The following is an 18,082-nucleotide window of genomic DNA, read 5'->3' as shown; positions in this document are numbered from 1 at the left end:
GGGTGTGCCTCGACGTGCTGCAAAGTTGCGAAGACCCATGATGCACGAATCAGTACTCAAAGTGTACACCACTTCGATATGGATTGCACGCGTAGTCAGGCATGTAACCAGCATGCCCCATCGTTTCTCCACGCGGCGTCCTACAACGACTTCGAGGGGGCCGAAATAGTCGACGCCAATATGGGTGAAGGGACGGGCGAATGCGTCGAGTCGCTCTGAAGGAAGGTCGGCCATTATAGGTGGCTGCGGTGTGGCGCGGTGGTTTTTGCAGTGTTGGCAATTGTACCGTACCTTGGCGTAGGCCACTCGTAGTCGCGGTATGCAGTATCTTTGGCGGAGCTCATTTATAGCGGTTTGGTGGTTAAGGTGGTTATACTTATAGTGATAGTGTGCGATAATAAGTTTGGTGGTATGGTGGTCTCGTGGGAGGATAATTGGGTTCTTAGCGTCTTCGGTGGCTTGACAACAGGCGTCGATTCTTCCTCGCATCCGCATCAATCCGTCATTATCCATCCAAGGAGATAGTTTAAACAAGGAACTGGTTTTGGGAATGGGTTTCGACGGCTTCTGCAGAATTGCTATTTCGTCTGGGTAGGCTTCTCGTTGAGCTTGACGAATCACGTAGCGTTCGGCAATTTGCTTTTCCTCCGTGGAAGGAGGCCCATGAATGGTGGACTTCTTCTGGACCTTCAGGCGACAGTTCGTAACGAAACGGTATACGAGTGCGGCTACTTTGATCATCCGCTTCCAGCTGGAGACGTTGATTGGTGGATCTGGTGCGGAGAAGTGAGTTAGCAGTGAAGGACGGAGTTCTGTTGATGTCTTGCTGCCTTTCGTTGATTGGCACGGCCATAATTCTTCCGAATGCTGTAAAAACTCTGGCCCGATGAACCACCTGGATTCTGGTGTCATGTCCGGAAATTTCTCCCACTTCGTGCCTTCGTCAGCTACGTTAAGCTTTGTCGGGACCCACCGCCATTGTTTCTGGTCCGTAGCTTCCAGAATCTCGCCAACACGGCTGGCAACGAAAGGTGTGTAACGACGATGGTCCGAGTTTATCCAGCAGATCACATCCCTGGAGTCCGAGTGGAAGAACTGCTTACTTGGAGTGATTGACAGAGATTCGGTGACCGTTTGGGAAAGTCGTGTACCGATAACAGCTGCCATTAGCTCAAGTCGCGGGATAGAGTGGTATCTCAAAGGTGCTACTCTTGTTTTGGCGGCAACTAAACGGCACCAAACGAAGCTATTCCGCTCAAATCGTAGGTAGCATGCGGCAGCCATAGCGTTCTCGCTCGCGTCTACGAATGTGTGCAGCTGAACGTCGTCGTACTCCGAAGAGGTTTGGGAGCAGAAGCATCGAGGTATCTGAACCTGTTCGACTTGAGGCAGCACTCGCAGCCAGCTGCACCATTTGGCAAAGGCGTTGTCATCGATCTTGTCGTCCCATTGAATTCCACTGCGCCAGATTTCTTGAAGTAGGATCTTGAGAAATATGAGGAATGGCCCGATGAGTCCAAGAGGGTCGAAGATCGTCATCAGAACCCGTAGAACCTCTCTTTTCGTAGGCTTGCGGCGACCTTTCCACAGATCACTATCATACCGGTTCCAGCCGACTTTGTAGGTGAACATGTCTGAAGCTGTGCACCACCACATTCCAAGCACTTTTTCCGTTCCCAATTCTGGCGAAAGGTCAAGATTCTTCTCTTCCGTGTTGCTTCCACGTAGGGCCTCCAGGACGCGTTGAGAGTTGCTGGTCCAATTCCGTATTTCGAACCCACCCTGTGAGTGGACGTACCTCACTTCTTTGGCAAGTTCGACCGCCTCCTCCTCTGTATCGACGCTTACCAGCATATCGTCGACGTAGTGCCGTTTCTCGATAACCTCCACCGCTGTAGGGTATTTCTGGGCGAAGCGCTGAGCATTGAGTTTCATCGCATATTGGGCACTGCTCGGAGAGCAACAGGCGCCGAATGTCATGACGCACATCACGTAGACCGCTACGTTTCCATCATCGTCCTTCCAGTAGAAACGTTGACACTGCTGGTCTTCTGGCCGGATCCGTACCTGGTGGAACATTTCCCGTATGTCACCAGTCAGGGCTATGAGACGTTCGCGGAAACGGATCAACACAGCGAACAACGACGAAAGATGATCGGGACCTTTCAGCAAGGTAGAATTCAGCGATACTCCGAATGCTTTAGCCGCAGCGTCCCATACGATTCTTACTTTCCCTGGTTTATTTGGGTTTGTCACTGGGAACACTGGGAGGTACCAAACGCGCGGAGATGGCTGCCGCAATTCTTCGTCAGATAACCTTCGTATGTAGCCTTTCCTCAGGTAGTCGCTCATTTTCTCCTTCAACGTTTTTGCCAATGTTTCCTCCTTTAGCATGCGTTTTTCCAGGCACTGGAAACGTCGCTGGGCCATCGCTCGACTGTCCGGCAGGCGAACGGCGTCGTATCGCCAGAGAAGACCGGTTTCATAGCGTTCTCCTGTGAACTTAGTTAGCGACTGGAGAAGGGACTGCGCTCGTTGATCCTCGACGGAGAGAGGTGCTTCAGAAGGCTTCATGATCCCCAAGCTATCCAACGCAAAGTAGTCTTTGATAACTTGGTGTAGATCTTCGTCCGCTGGGCACTGATCCTCGCATGAACCGATGTGATAAACAGAGTGCACTGGGCTGGTTACATCTGTGGATCTTCCTCCACAAACTGTCCATCCTAGACGGGTCTTGATAGCGACGGGATCGTTCGGTTTACCTTCGCGGCACTTGAGCGCAAGGCTGAGATGCTGGTTCTTAAGGCCAATGAGGATACGTGGCCGAACGCTGTGATATGATTCGATCGGCAGTCCCATTAGGTGAGGGTAAAGCGATGCGAGTTCTTCGGTGTCCATCGTCTGGTGCGGAAGCATAAGTTCGTTCACAGTACGTGCACCGTTGATTGTGAAACTCTTAGCTCCTTTGTGTACACCAGCTATCTCGAGTTCGACGATCCGAGACTTTTTCTCTTGACGTTGCGTGCCACCGGTCCAGTGAAGACAAAGCGATCGCACTTCTCCATCTAGCTCTAGTTCATCGGCTAACTCTTCGTCGAGTAGCGTGAGATCCGAACCGTCGTCGAGGAAAGCGTGTGTACGGATCGATCTATACTTGCCGTGTAGCACAACCGGAAGATAGCGAAACAGTATGTCGCTCGATTTAGTCTGATGTGCGTGGCAACTATGCGTCGAAGGACCGGCTCCTGTCTTAGGAGGCTCCGTACCGTCCGTCGTCGTTGGGATCGATGCAGGAGATGACTGCGTTGTTGGTGAAGCGGGTGATTGTTGCTTTTGGTCTTTGTGCAGCAGCGCGTGGTGCTTGAACTGGCAACCATCCTTTCCGCAAAGCTTGGCTTGACACTCGCCGTTATGTCGGCTGAGACAACGACGACAGAGTCCGAATTCTCGTACCGTGGACCAGCGCGAATCGCGGGAAAACTCTAGAAACCGCTTGCACTTGTCGACCGCCTTGCAGGCTCCTTTGCAAACGGGACATTCTCCGTTGGCGTTCGAGCGCTTCCCACTTGAAGGATTCGGTGAACGAGATTCTGAAGAGGCGTTTTCGGAATGAGCATTCACGAAGGCATTTCCCTTCTTTGTTGTGCGACTCTCACTCCGGATTGGTCTGGAGTTTACTATGTTTGGGATTGTAACTGCACTAGCAGCTTCAGCGAGGGAGTATATCCAAGTGCTAAACGACGCTAAATTGACTCCCGGAAGTGCGATCCTGTACTGCGCCCAATTCAGCTTGATAGTTGGTGGTAGCTTGCTAACTAGCTGATGCAGGAGAGTAGAGTTGTACAGGTATTCATCCAAGCCGCAGGCATCCACAGTCGCGCAGAAGTTCTCGATACTGACGGCGAAATCCACCAGAGTTTCCAGTCTGTCTTCTCTAATGGCCGGCAAAGCTTGGATTTTTTCGATCAGCGTATGAACAATGGCTTCTGGCTGCCCGAACATCATCTTCAAAGTCTTCAACACGCCGGGAACGTTGGCAGGATGAACTAATCGGCTCTTCACTGCTTCGAAGGCACGTCCTTTCAGACTTTTCTGCAATCGGAAGATGTTCTCGTCGTTTGTGAAGCCGCACATGGCCGTCGTGTTGTTGAATGTCGCTATGAATAGAGGCCAATCCTCGGGGTTGCCGGAAAACGGGGGCAGATCCTTGGAAACGGCCTGTCGCGCCGCTAGCTGCTTCTTGGTTAACTGACAGCGATCTTCATCATACTCCGGCAGGCGACTAGCATGCTGCGGAACTTCTCGGACGCCACTACGGTGTTCGTCTTCGAAGGCTTGATTGGCAGCAGGCTGATACTGCGGTAATTCACGCTGCGCGCTACGAAGCGCTTCTTCGCCTGCTCTGGGTCGAAGGTTGACGACGGAATTGGCAGCGAGGTGGACGGGTTCAGGAACAAACGACCGCTGACTCGATTCTGCTCTAGGGAGCCATCTGCTTACGACGTCTAACTGGCTGTGCACATCTGATCCGCTATCACTAGCCATCTGTTCCAGAAGTCTATATTTCTCCTCCAAGTAGAGGCGTTCTTGCTCCAACTTCTTCGAATTAAGAATTCGTTCTTCCTCCAACTTCTGCAGCTTCAGCTTGGCGATAGATTGCGAAGATCTAATGGACGCATGACTTGACGTATGAGATGACACAGAATTAGCCTTTCGAACCGGTGGCTCAACGATCTTCGACGGATACTTGCTGCTATAATACTGTTGCTCACCGACTTCCAGCGCTGGTTCAATCTTCTTTGACGGAAACTTGTAGCTGTCCATCTGGGAATGCCCGTCCTTCGGAGGTACCGACTCCAACATCGGAGACTTATCCTTAGGGAGCTTCTTGGTGGTCTTCTTCGGCTTCGTTTGGCTTGGTTTGATCGTGTTTGAGGTTTTTGGAGTTACCTGGACGCTTGGCTGAAGATGCGTTGAAGCGTTATTGTCCTCTGCAACGATTGATTTCTTCTTGGTACCTCCGTGAGAAGCAGCAACGCCAGCTGGATTCAACTGCAAATTGGCATTTTGTGTCGAGCTCTCGCAGCCAGCACAGCTCCACGGAACGTCTTCGATGGCTTGGGTGACTCCCACGCAGATAAAGTGAAACCACTTGAGACACTTATCACACCTCACCATTTGTTCGTTGTCCTCTCGACGGCAAACTCTACACGATTGACCGGGAAATGATGCTTCCGGTTCCACGGTTTCGTCGGTGACCACCACCCTTAAACCACCAGTTGCACCACCTTCAGTTATGCCACCAATCGCACCATTAGTTGCACCACCATTCGCATCACTATCACCCCCACCGGCATTACTGCCTTTATTTGACCGACCGCGGCTCGACATGACTGAATTGACCGATTCGTTAATATAAACGAATATAATAAGATGTTGGGATTTGCCAACTAATTGCACGGGATAATTTCCGAAATAATAATACCGGTAGGAACAACCGGGACAATGGGTATTACGTTCGTAATTGGAGTATTATTATATTCCTGGAATGGCATTTTACTTAAATTAATCTACAATTTTATATGGCGATGTTACCATCGAAGATCAAACGGAGTTAAACAATTTTTTACCATTACTACTTACGTTTAGTCCCACTGTGCAGGGTCCACGGTAAGTTTGTACATAGGGTCAATGATAAAGGTCGATGCTTGGCGCTGTCTATGCTATCTTCTGTGATCGTACATATATCTGTACCGGAACAATATCGTGTAAATACTCAATTGGAACTACTTTAACTATTTATAATTACCTTGCATGTATGTTTAGAGTAGCGTAGCTTTAGGTTAGAATGAATTCATTTAGTTTTAAGCCGGCACTACTGTAGAGAAATGGTTTTTCAATAACTTCAAGTAAGCACTAATTCAATAATAGTTTACCTATAAGTTGCCACGTTACAAATCAACGTAAATATACAATAAAGTTATGTTTAGATTTAGTTAATTTCTTGGTTTGCACAACATCTAATTCAACGTGGGTTGTCTTCTGTTCGCTCTATTGTTCCTACAATAACATATTGCCTATGACGTTCGGCCAACGTTCTAGAGAAAAGAGGGACTGTACTATACCTGGTTGGGCTGGTATGAGTGGGCCAGATTGTTGGATGGAAGATGCGCAGCTACGCCAGGGGCGTACTCAACAGGTTTTACATCAATTATCTTGATAAAACAATATTTTGCCAATTCACTCGGTTCATGGCCGCTTCTCTCCATCCTCGACTGTGACCCACGCTCTCCAGATCCTAGTGCACCTGTTCAATCCACCTAGCTTGCTGCGCTCCACGCCTTCTTGTACCGACCGGATTCGTAGCGAAAACACCATCTCTACAGGGTTGTTGTCCGGCATTCTTGCAACATACCCTGCTCAACATATCCTTCCAGCTTTAGCTACCATCACGATACTGGGTTCGCCGTATAGTTGAGCGAGCTCGTGATTCATCCTTCGCCGCCACACGCCGTTCTTCTGTACGCCGCCGAAGATCGTCCTTAGCTGAGACGAGACTCGCGAAGACGGTCTTCTTTTTCTGTGATTGCTGAGTTTTTTTCTTATTTCACTTTGTGCATACCAATTATGCGCATGCTATTCAAATCCTCACATGAACCTCTCAGCAAAAAATGATTAAGTTTGACTCACATCGAATCATAAATAGCCATTTGAGTGAAATTTCATGCCAGCAAACGTAGCAGACATTAGAAATAATTAATCTTCTGCTTAGATTTATCAGCAACTTTGGAAAAAACTGCTTCTCCGACTGAGGTTTTTAATAACAGTTTACTTTGAACACAATACTTTTCACTTTTTCAGCCATAAAAACGGTGGGCTGCATTTGACGTTTCGTGAGAGGGGAATCTGGGCTGCATATGACGTTGATATTTTTCCTCTTCGCGAGTCTCTCTCAGGTCCTTAGTACTCGGCGCTCAAAAACCCTCAGAGCTTGCTTGTCCTCCTCGAGCATAGTCCACGTCTCATGCCCGTAGCGGACTACCGGTTTTATGAGCGTTTTGTACGATTGTACCCCGTTTGGCATAAGGTCGTTTGGCATAATGGCCGTTTAACATTATGGCCGTTTGGCATAATGGTCGTTTGGCATAATGGTCATTTGGCATAATGGCCGTTTGGCATAATCATACTTAGAATGAATATCCGCATTTTGGTAGCTTTTGCCGAGATCAACACCACCGAGCCCATAGCAAACATTTCTGGTAGGTTCTCAACACATGTGGTGTTCGTTCAGAATTTTTCCAAGCTATAAATGTAAATAAACTGTTGTGACATTGGATAGCATTACTAAACAATACTCGTGATGGGTCTGGTGGAAGATCTCTCCAGATTTTTTTTCTACATCCCAGAACATAGAGAATCTTTGAGCTTGTTGCGATATACATATTTGAATATAGTAAATTGGCAAAAAAAAGTTCGCTCTGTTCCTTTTTGGACGTAACACTAAAATTACTTGATAAAAGAAGGAAAAATTTATTTGCAAAATATAAAAAGCCCCAAAGATCTATTACTGCAGCATAATGAAAAAATAGCCTATATATGAGAACAGATTATTTTTCGATTAAAATGCTTAAGGCTCTAACGCCAAAAAAAAATTATCACGGCATAACTCCAATTAACAACACATTTTTAAAAGAAAACATTTGTGGAAAAACTTTTCAACCATTCAATATAAATTTGCTAATTTTTGAAATGTACATCAAAACCACCGTCTATTATCGAAAGAAGGGTAAATTTGTGATTGAGATAATATTTTTCCAGCGTATTTCGAAAGGAGATCATGCGTTTGCAAAAAAGAAGCAGGTATATTGGCAGGTTCTAAAGTAATTATCATTACAATAGCACGTCTTGCAAAAATTGATAGACCAGCAAAACATAAAAATGGTTAACATTAAACTTTACTAAATAATAAAATTTAAAACAGTGTAAATATAAAGAACAACCTATTTTTAAAAGAAGGCAAAATTTATGATAAAATCAATAGAAGATTGGACGACAAAAAATATTGCGGCAAAATAAAACGAAAAGACATCAACAATTGCGTTCAGAATCATCGAAGTGTTTGTGCTACTTTTCCCCGAATGTGGTTCTCCAAATGTCGGTTCCCGGAATACCTGTTCATCAAATGACCCTTTTCCATGAATGCCACTACCCCGAATAAGCGGTTTCCCTGAAAAGTGGTGCAGTTTAAATAGGTGCTATAATAGTCTTCAGTGGCTGGATAGTGAACGAGAAAAAACGAAAAACGATCAAAAGAAGGAGGTATTCTGTCATTCTTGGTTATACACATGTTGGCAAAAATGTTAAGGACGGTAAAATTCGAAAGAACCGCGAATTAAATAAAGAAGGGTGCACATTAGATGGCCAGTTCGTTCACCACCCTGAAATGTATAAAGTTACAACAATTATGAGTGCTAAAAACTTTTCGGGAACCGGGATATTCGGGGAACTGGCGTTCGGAGAAACGACATTCGGGAAACCGACATTCGGGGAAAAGTGCACTGAACGAAGAAATATCATAAATAGTATTAAAAACGTCACATACTTGAACGATGATCGAATTCACATTCATCTTATGTGTATCCATCGAATTTTATGTACAAAACACGTAAAAATCAATATGATACCTAATAATATTTATCTGTTATACCGGTAAATTATACATGACCAAGTGTTATGGATGTTACCTGATAAAGTCTATGTGATGTGCACATGTGAAAACTTATAGCAGAGTTTCAAGATGGCGCATCTTTTTGATTCACTCTTCACAGATCTGGGATTCTCGGAGATTTCATGGTAAGCTTTTAAATGTAAATTTCGTAAAATGCCAAATAACTAAGCACAATTATCTTTTAGAATGCGTTTCAGAATTTTATTGAAAATTTCGGGTTCATCTGGTCAGAGCGACGTGAATTGGAATTTTTGATAACGAAATGTAAGTTGAATGTTTAGAAAAAAAAACTAATTGGAGTAAATTAATATGTTGTATTTGAAATTACAGAAAAGAAGCAGTTCTGAGAACTTTATCGCTTGAGTTACTGGTGCAGCAAATCAGCAATCAGGAAACACAACTTTTTTTTCTGGTTCAACCCTGATTTCAATGAAAATGTAATTAGAGCTTAGGAGCAAAAGCAGATTATCAATAAATCATTTCGAAATTCAAATATTTTGTTTGTTCAATTTAGTGAAACAAAAATAAAGTTCATTTAAAATTCATTATAATATCACATGGACATTATTAACCAAATCAATTATTCTCATCTAAATTTTACATGAAATTCATTGACATAATCCCATAATTCGTATGTATTTATCACATCTAAGGTATGTGTTCCATCAGATAAATCCAATCAAAACCATCTCGACACTGTTCATGTGATATATTGATAAACGTCATATGAAAAACTAGATGGAAAAAAACTATATGTGTTTTCAGATAAATCGGATATGATTCCTTGGTTCAGTGTAGTACAACCCATCGAAGTATCTGCAGTAAACGATGTCTCCGTTCGCTGATAACTTGAACACATCAATATTATTGAAAGCCACCCTTTTGTCACTCGGAAACAATAAAATATTTAAAAAATATAGCTCCAAAGAACAGCCTATGTATAAAAGAAGGTGAAATTTTTTAAATTTTAAATCAACGGTTTTTATACCTATAATTATATTTTCATCATATTTAGAAAAAAAACCTTGATCGTTTGAAAGAAGGGTGAAAAATTTATTCCAATAGCGAAATATAAAAGAAGCATTAATATTTGAAAGAAGGGTATCAAAATATTATTGACAATAACTTTCCTAATATGCTTTAGTTTAATAAAGAGCATATGATTGTTGAATAAAGTATCATTTTGTATCATGACTCCAAAAACAAGCGTGATATCATCAGAAAGATTCAATAGAAAAGTAAAAACGAATGTCATCTTAAGAAATTCTTGATTTCAGACTCATTATGCCAAACGACTATTATGCTAAACGATCATTATGCCAAACGACATTATGCCAAATGACCGTTATGCCAAACGACTTTATGCCAAACGGCTTTATGCCAAACGACTTTATGCCAAATGACCTACCACCGTTTTGTACATCGTGCATTTGGTGCGGGGTTGAATCTTTCTTGACCGCAGTTTCTTCTGGAGCCCTTAGTAGGCACGACTTTCGCTGATGATGCGCCTTTCTGTTTCCCGACTAACGTTGTTGTCAGCCGTCAACAAGGAACTCGTCCACCACCTCGAAAGTATCTCCGTCTATCGTAACACTGCTTCCTAGGCGGGTCCTGTCGCGCTAAGTTCCGCCAACCAGCATGTACTTTGTTTTCGACGCATTCACCATTAGCCCGACACTTGTTGCTTCGCGTTTTAGGCGGGTGAACAAATCTGCCACCGTTCCAAATTTTCTCCCAATAATATCCATGTCGTCCGCGAAGCAAACAAATTGTCCGGATCTCGTGAAAATCGTGCCTCGACTGTTAAGTCCGGCTCGCCACATGACACCTTCAAGCGCAATATTGAACAACAAGCACGAAAGTCCATCGCCCTGTTGTAGTCCCCGCCGGGCTCGAACGAACTGGAGTGTTCGCCCGAGATCTTTACGCAGTTTTGCACACCGTCCATCATTGGTCTGATCAATCTTGTGAGCTTCCCGGGAAAGCAGTTCTCGTCCATGATTTTCCATAGCTCTACGCGGTCGATACTATCGTATACCACCTTGAAATCGATGAACATATGGTGCGTAGGGACCTGGTACACAATGGCAGGTAATAAGGAGTCTGTTAAGTATTCTTCGAGAAATCTGAAAACTACGAAATGAGGCTTTTTAGAGTTTTCTAGATCTTTATTTGTCCAGCGGTTAAAATTAGCCGAGATTCGGCATTCTAAATTAGGTGTGAGTGATTTTCGCGAACTACCTAAGGAATCCATCCAAAGATTTCGTTTAAGATGCCTTCCAGAAATCAGGGGGCCATTCAATGCCAATTTTGCAATATACGGATTTTTCCCGATTGCTCAAAATATTAACAAACTCTTTTATTAACAAACAAATGATCTTTGGACTTGATATTTTCGTTTTTTCCTCATGCAAATTTGAAGGACTTTATTCATGAAGCATATATTTATAAAACACTATAAGCTTCAAACGTTTTTAATTTTAGAAACAGTTTTGGTCAAAAATATCTAAACTATTTGTTGAAACATCTAAAGCCTGTCCAGCCACTAGAGCTCATGGGAAGTTCAGAGAGATTTTGGAATCATATGAACAAATTTCTTCTCTGGGTATGTAAATGAAGACTATATGTCCACAAAAAAGCAAAGTTCAATAGTCAATCTATCACCTGTTGAGAATGTCTTCGGAGCTATGCGTTAGTTATGGCTCTTCCTTAAGAAATTCTTGATCTGGTGAAACTCATGCTGAATCCAAGAAGAGATTAACAGAAAGGATATTCCCAAATACCTTTTTTGGCATCCTATGAAGTTGGCTAACAATTTTAACATAAAACAAAAATTACATCTCTCATGAATCGCGTGATGAGCTCAATAAAAATATGGCTTAGAATACCTAAAGGACCTCGCTATTTATTTATCCATCAAATATCTTGCCATGAATTTATAAACAATATTTTAAAAATATTGTTAAGGATGATAAAAAGAATTCGCTGTAAATATGGAAAAATCCATGCAAAATCTCTTCAGGGACCTCATAAGTATCATCAACAACCAAAGAAATCCTCCAAACGGAATTGTTAATTAATCTGAACATAATTTCAAAAAAAAAATGTAGCAAGAAATTCGCCATTTTTTTTTGTTTCAGCTTTCTGTTAAGAATTTCAGGCAGAATTCGCCAAGGGTCTTTTCTAATACCCACTCAAAACCATAATAGCAATCTAGTGATAATGTTTTCAATGATCTCTCAGAAATAACTTTCATAATTTCAATATCAATTATCGGTTTGATATCCGTAAGGATTTCAGCAAATATCTCATCAAAAATTTGCTATGAACCTGCATGGAAATTAAACAAGAATTTCGCCAGTAACCTTGTCAGGAATCCCCAAATACCCTTCTTGTTATATTTCGAAGAGCTTAATCTATCTGTATACCAGCTTACCAAAAGTTAGTCATGGTGCGAAGTACGAGTGACAAGGAAAATAAATAGTTTCGCCCATAGTCCTTGAATTTCAAACAAACTGGATTTCCGAAAATACCCCTGGGATTCTTACGAAAATTCCTCTGGAGCTCTTCCTAAAATGTTCCTAAGATTCTGTAAGAAATTCCGTTGGAGTACTTCCGGATGTTTCTTGAGGACTCTTCAGAAAATACCTCTGGAATTCTTCCGAAAATGTTCATGGGGCTTTTCTGAAATTACTTTTGAGGTTCTTCTGGATATGCTTCTAGTAGTATTCTTCTGCAGTTCTTCCGGAAATCCTCCTTAGATTCTTCTACTACAAGGATTCTTCTGGAAACCTCTCTGAGATGCTTTCGGACATCCCTCTTTGACTCTTTTTTATACTTCCTGACATTTTTCCTCAATTATCCCGGGAATCCCTTTGAGATACGTCCATAACTTTCACGGTAATCCTTGTAGTAATTACCGGAGGTAGACACATTGGAGTTCTCAAGGATTTCATGGAGCAAATTCGGAAGGAATACCTCTAACCATCCGTTGAAAAATCGCAGGTAGAAAGACTGGAAGAATTCTAGAGGAATTTCTTGAAGGAACCCTGAAGTAGTCCATGAAAGTATGTCAGAAGTAATATCTGTTGATATCATTAGAAGAATTGCTAAATTTCCTGGAGGAATTAGATTAGAGACAAAAGCCTTAACTGCAAAATGTGAACCAACTCGATTTTCATTATTCGTTTTTACGTAAATTACCCCTACAATCTCTCACGAGCTTGCGAAACACTTTTTTAGAGGTATTTTTTTCATTTTTTTTTTTAAAGGTTTGCCTAATAATGGGTCTTTACAAGGGCCTAACTTGACATAAAAAGGCCTAACTGAAAACTTCCGTCAAAATCAAATAGACGCTTTCGTACATTTTTATTTTATTTTTTTTTTGCTCAATGTATACTGCCCATAAACGCATAATTGTCCCATGTGAATAGGAAATCCAGCAGAAATGGAACTGATATGCTTTTATATAGCCATTATATTGTTTTTTTTTTCACATAATCTTTGAGTTTGTTCAAGAATTATGCAAATCACTTCAATAATCAATAAAATTAACAAATTTCAAAAATAATCAAACTGGAACTATGTTTAATTCAACTATTTGAAGTCTCGTAAAAGAACCAATCGGCCGATGATGTTTGATTCCGACCAGTTTCATGAATAATTGTGTTATTGTAATTTGAAATTTGTTTATTTATTCTTACGATAACTTGTTAGTTTACACTTTTTATCAAGTCAAGGAAATATTGAGGAAAATGAATTTTGAAGTTGAAATTAACAAAATTAATTAGCAAAACAAAATGACTAAAGGAAACAAAAATAATATTTTTATTAAAATTATTTGAAATGCAAAACTTTATGGGCCACATAATAGGCCACTATAATGAGTTTTGAACATACTTGTCCATGTCCATGTACACTCCCGTGCAAAAGTTTGGGTTCACCCCCTCAAAAACATGCAAAAGTGTTCTGTCCATATCTCTGTGATTACACGTCCAATTGAAACTCTCTAAATCGCATTTGAAAGGCAAAGAGTTATTCTTACTTCGTATGTATTTTTCCAAAAACATTTTTTGAATTTTGTATACAAAATTTTTATTTAAAGTTGTAACATTTTTCAAAAAACACACTGAAAAATCATATCTAATTTCCTCAACATTGGGTCGATCAAAATTTTAAATCAAAGTTTCATTAGAATCGTAATCTTATATTCTTTGTACAGACCCCACGAAATTTTGGCGGAAAAATCTAGAAAGTATTCAAAATCAATGAAACAGTCAGTCAAGTCATCGTGCAAAAGTTTGGGTTCACCCCTCAGTATGATGCAAATCGTGCAAAAGTTTGGGTTCACCTGAGCCGCACGCACATCATTTTTGTCAATATCTCTGCCATTTTTCAACCGATTTTAATAGTTTAAAGCTTTCTTGAGCGCAAATAATGGCACGTACATGATTGGTTTGAGATTTCACAGATTTAAGTAAGTTCAGGTGAACCCAAACTTTTGCACGATACACCATACTGAGGGGTGAACCCAAACTTTTGCACGATGACTTGACTGACTGTTTCATTGATTTTGAATACTTTTCAGATTGTTCCGCAAAAATTTCGTGGGGTCTCTTCAAAGAATATAAGATTACGATTCTAATGAAACTTTGATTTAAAATTTTGGTCGACCCAATGCTGAGGAAACTAGATATGATTTTTCAGTGTTTTTTTGAAAAATGTCACTACTTTAAGTAAAAATTTAGTTCAAAGAATGTTTTTGGAAAAATACATACGAAGTAAGAATAACTCTTTGCCTTTCAAATGCGATTTAGAGAGTTTCAATTGGACGTGTAATCACAGAGATATGGACAGAACACTTTTGCATGTTTTTTAGGGGGTGAACCCAAACTTATGCACGGGAGTGTATATATGTTTATTTATTTGTGACGATAACCTATTAGTTTTAAACTTTTTACAAGGTCAAGGAAGCTGATTTTGAAATGTTTATGTAGGATGTGCAAATAGCACGTACAAAATAGTTGTGAATAATGGTACCGAATCTGCAATCGAGAATTACACGAATGTTAACGTTTTGCAGTTAGGCCTTTTTCAAATGTCTCGCTAGAACCTACTTGTGGAAAAGCACTAATTTGGACCTACAAAATGTCTATGGTAATTTTCGGATTTCCATACAAAGTAGGCCAAACCCGTATGAATGGGTTAGAAATTAGCGCTAGGTCGAAAATTGAAGGTCGCCTTCTGCCACATATCCTTCACAACGCACATTCCGAAAACCACATTCCCTTGGATGTTCGGAAAGCCCAACCGAACCGTCAAACAAGTGAAAACCCAGCGACAACAGGTCAACGCGACAAGACAGTCTTTTGCCCTACCGCATACCAAACCGCAGGCAGCAGCAATGGGGGAGAAATTTTCCCTTCGAAGCGAATGTTGCAACGGGTCGAAACTTACCTTTTGACCGGAGCGCGGATCCAACAAACATCTCATTCGAACGCCGGATGCACTGGAGAGACGATTCCCGTTATTCACGGATGCATTATCGGCACTTTTCCGGGGTAAATTTTCACTTTCGGATTTTGGACAAACAAGCTCACGGCTGCAACTTTTTCTTTCCTTCATGACATGAGATGGTTGGCGACCAATGAGAATATATACTAAGGTGTGGAAGAAGAAGCAATGGCTATGTATTAGTAAGGAGAAAAAACGTAAACAAAAATAACTACGTCATTAATTTACACGGCTTCTTATGGGAGCTCGCTCGCTTGTAGTTGTGAAACATTTTGCACCGTACACGGATGTCACGCATACTAAATGCCTTTTCCACACCTCGGTATATATTCTCATTGGTTGGCGACTGCCTTTTTGGTGCCGTGCGGTTGGCAACGGCAATTGATGCAGTACTAGAGCAGACAGGTGCGCACGGTGTTTCAAAGCTACCCAGAATTGGGTCCTAAAATTTTTAATGAAATCTTGTTTTTATTTAATAACACGAAAATGCATGTTACTGTAACTACTTTAGCAATTTTTCCCGCTCAAATAATGGCTATATCATGTTTAAACTTTAATTTAAACATTTGGTCCATAAGTGATCCTTGACACTTTTGATCATGTTTGACGTTCGCTTAGTCGACGAAAACACCACAGGGGTTTTAGTTCGACCACTGGGGTTGTTCCTATCTGACATTTCGTAAGGGACACGGAAAACAAAATACACCCAAAATTTGAGTTTAAGCCAAAGGATGTGAAAAAATCTAAAAAAATGTTTTTTGGGCTTAAACCAACGGAAAACATTAAAAAATTGAGTAAACATGTGTTTTTGGCCTAAACTTAAGCGTTTGGCACTAAAATTGGGACAGGGCTTTAGGACCCTATTGCTCCTTTTTGCTTGCTGTCGGCCAGGGTAGACGCAGAGGATGCCAAGTCAATTTTTTAAAAATCTGTAAGATTTTGAAAATTTGTCTGGAAAAGTCTGGATTGCTTTTGTCGAATATGGAGAATCATACAAATTATTTACAAAACCTTACTAATTCATATTAAATTTTATCTGGATCTTCCAGATTTTTGTAAAATGGGGCCTCAAAAATCTGGAATATTCCAGACAAATCTGGAAGGTCTATACGAGATACCCTACTTCGGAAGTAGGGCGCATTATAGCGCATCCGGACGCGAATCGAATGCACAACTTCCGAAGTTAGGTATCTCCAAGGGTATCTCGCAAAGATTTTAAGAAAAATCCAACTTCGATGAGAAACTGTTTCTAACTTTTCACCGCGCCGACAATGGGTGATATGAATAAAAAACTTTGAACTTTACTACATGTAGCATCTACTCAAAAACAAAATCCACAAAGTTTACTACACTTTTCGAACATGTAGTACTTAGGGTTCATTCACATATTTCATAACGCCAAAAATGGCCATTTTTGACACCCACCCACCCCCTCGTAACGCTTTTTGTATGAATATTCTACAACTTTTGTATGAGCCGTAACATAGGGGCCCAAATAGCCGTAGCGGTAAACGCGCAGCTATTCAGCAAGACCAAGCTGAGGGTCGTGGGTTCGAATCCCACCGGTCGAGGATCTTTCCGGGTTGGAAATTTTCTCGACTTCCCAGGGCATAGAGTATCTTCGTACCTGCCACACGATATACGCATGCAAAAATGGTCATTGGCATAGTAAGCTCTCAGTTAATAACTGTGGAAGTGCTCATAAGAACACTAAGCTGAGAAGTAGGCTCTGTCCCAGTGAGGACGTAACGCCAGAAAAGAAGAAGATGAGCCGTAACATCTTGAGGACACCCACCCACCCCTCTTAGCGTTATGAAATTTGTGAATGAACCCTTATTATGTATCCGGTAGAAATCAAGACCAACATTTACTCATAATTATTGTTTTCTCGGGCCCCGTGCGTCGCAGCTAATATGTAAATAGTGCTCTGTGTTCATATACATCGTAAGAATGTAGCGCCAAACTAAAAAACTAATTTCAAAATGCGGCAAGTTGAGGCGCGTCGCGAGTCTCACTGGCGCGATCCGGTTTAGTGGCGGTGCGACAATATTGTGCATCCGAGTAATCGCTGCAACGTCGCTCAACTGTCGCGTCACTGGACTGTTGAGCGCTTTGCAGTTTAGTGCTCCAGCGAAGCATTGAAATAGCCTATTTCGCTCGAGCACTAACTTGAGGAGGTCACCAGCGACCAGCGACGTTTTGGTCGCGCGAAGTAGTTGAGCGAAGTTTGTGTTCGTTCTTGCTTTTATCTGCACTTACAATACTACTTTCGAACATGAGCAGCGACTGAAGCTGCACGTTAAGAAATTTCCATTCAGAGTGCAGAGTGATTCTGCACGTAAAGAATAATCTATTCAGAGTGACGCTTAAAATTAATACAATCATGCATATGAAGAAAATGCATGGAATCTAATCGATTACGCGACAATTTGTACAAATCATGAAGGTGCTGTTATTTGACAAGATTTGTAGTGTAATTTTGCGATTAGTCTTTGTCTATGATTTTATGATGATGGTACATCAAAGAATTTTCTGGGTGGTTTTCGGCCTTCACCAACGCCGATGATTTTTTAAATACTAGCTTAACATTTATGAAGAGATCTTGAGATTAAAGCCATCAAATTAGGAACCACATATTTTCTAGCACCAGTACTGAGATTCTGGTAAAATTGCGGTAGAATTTTGATGCTCCCCGTGTGTTTTCTTAACAGCATGTTGAATTCCGATGTTCTAAGCAAGGGGAAGGTCACTCTACGCACTTCATTCGGCACAGCTGTGCCTTCAAAGCGCCAAGGTGTGCCTAGCGCTCCAAACGTGCTATAATACTACATGCCATAAAAG

The 18,082-nt window shown here is 41.6% G+C and overlaps 1 protein-coding gene across 1 annotated transcript in view; it reads right to left on the bottom strand.

The window, feature by feature from the left end:
* LOC5569131 (mediator of RNA polymerase II transcription subunit 1) overlaps nt 1-15,366 on the bottom strand; it is a 44,765-nt gene extending 29,399 nt beyond the window's left edge. Inside the window, exon 1 of the mRNA XM_021848431.1 lies at nt 15,185-15,366. The gene's annotated coding sequence lies outside the window, so the exon portion shown is untranslated. The remainder of the gene's footprint in view (nt 1-15,184) is intronic.
* Nucleotides 15,367-18,082: the final 2,716 nt, after the last annotated feature.

The sequence above is a fragment of the Aedes aegypti genome, chromosome 3, assembly GCF_002204515.2.
Source record: "Aedes aegypti strain LVP_AGWG chromosome 3, AaegL5.0 Primary Assembly, whole genome shotgun sequence".
Lineage (NCBI taxonomy): Eukaryota > Metazoa > Arthropoda > Insecta > Diptera > Culicidae > Aedes > Aedes aegypti.
The sequence above is the reverse complement of the archived record's forward strand: the minus strand, read 5'-3'. Positions and strand labels throughout refer to the sequence as shown.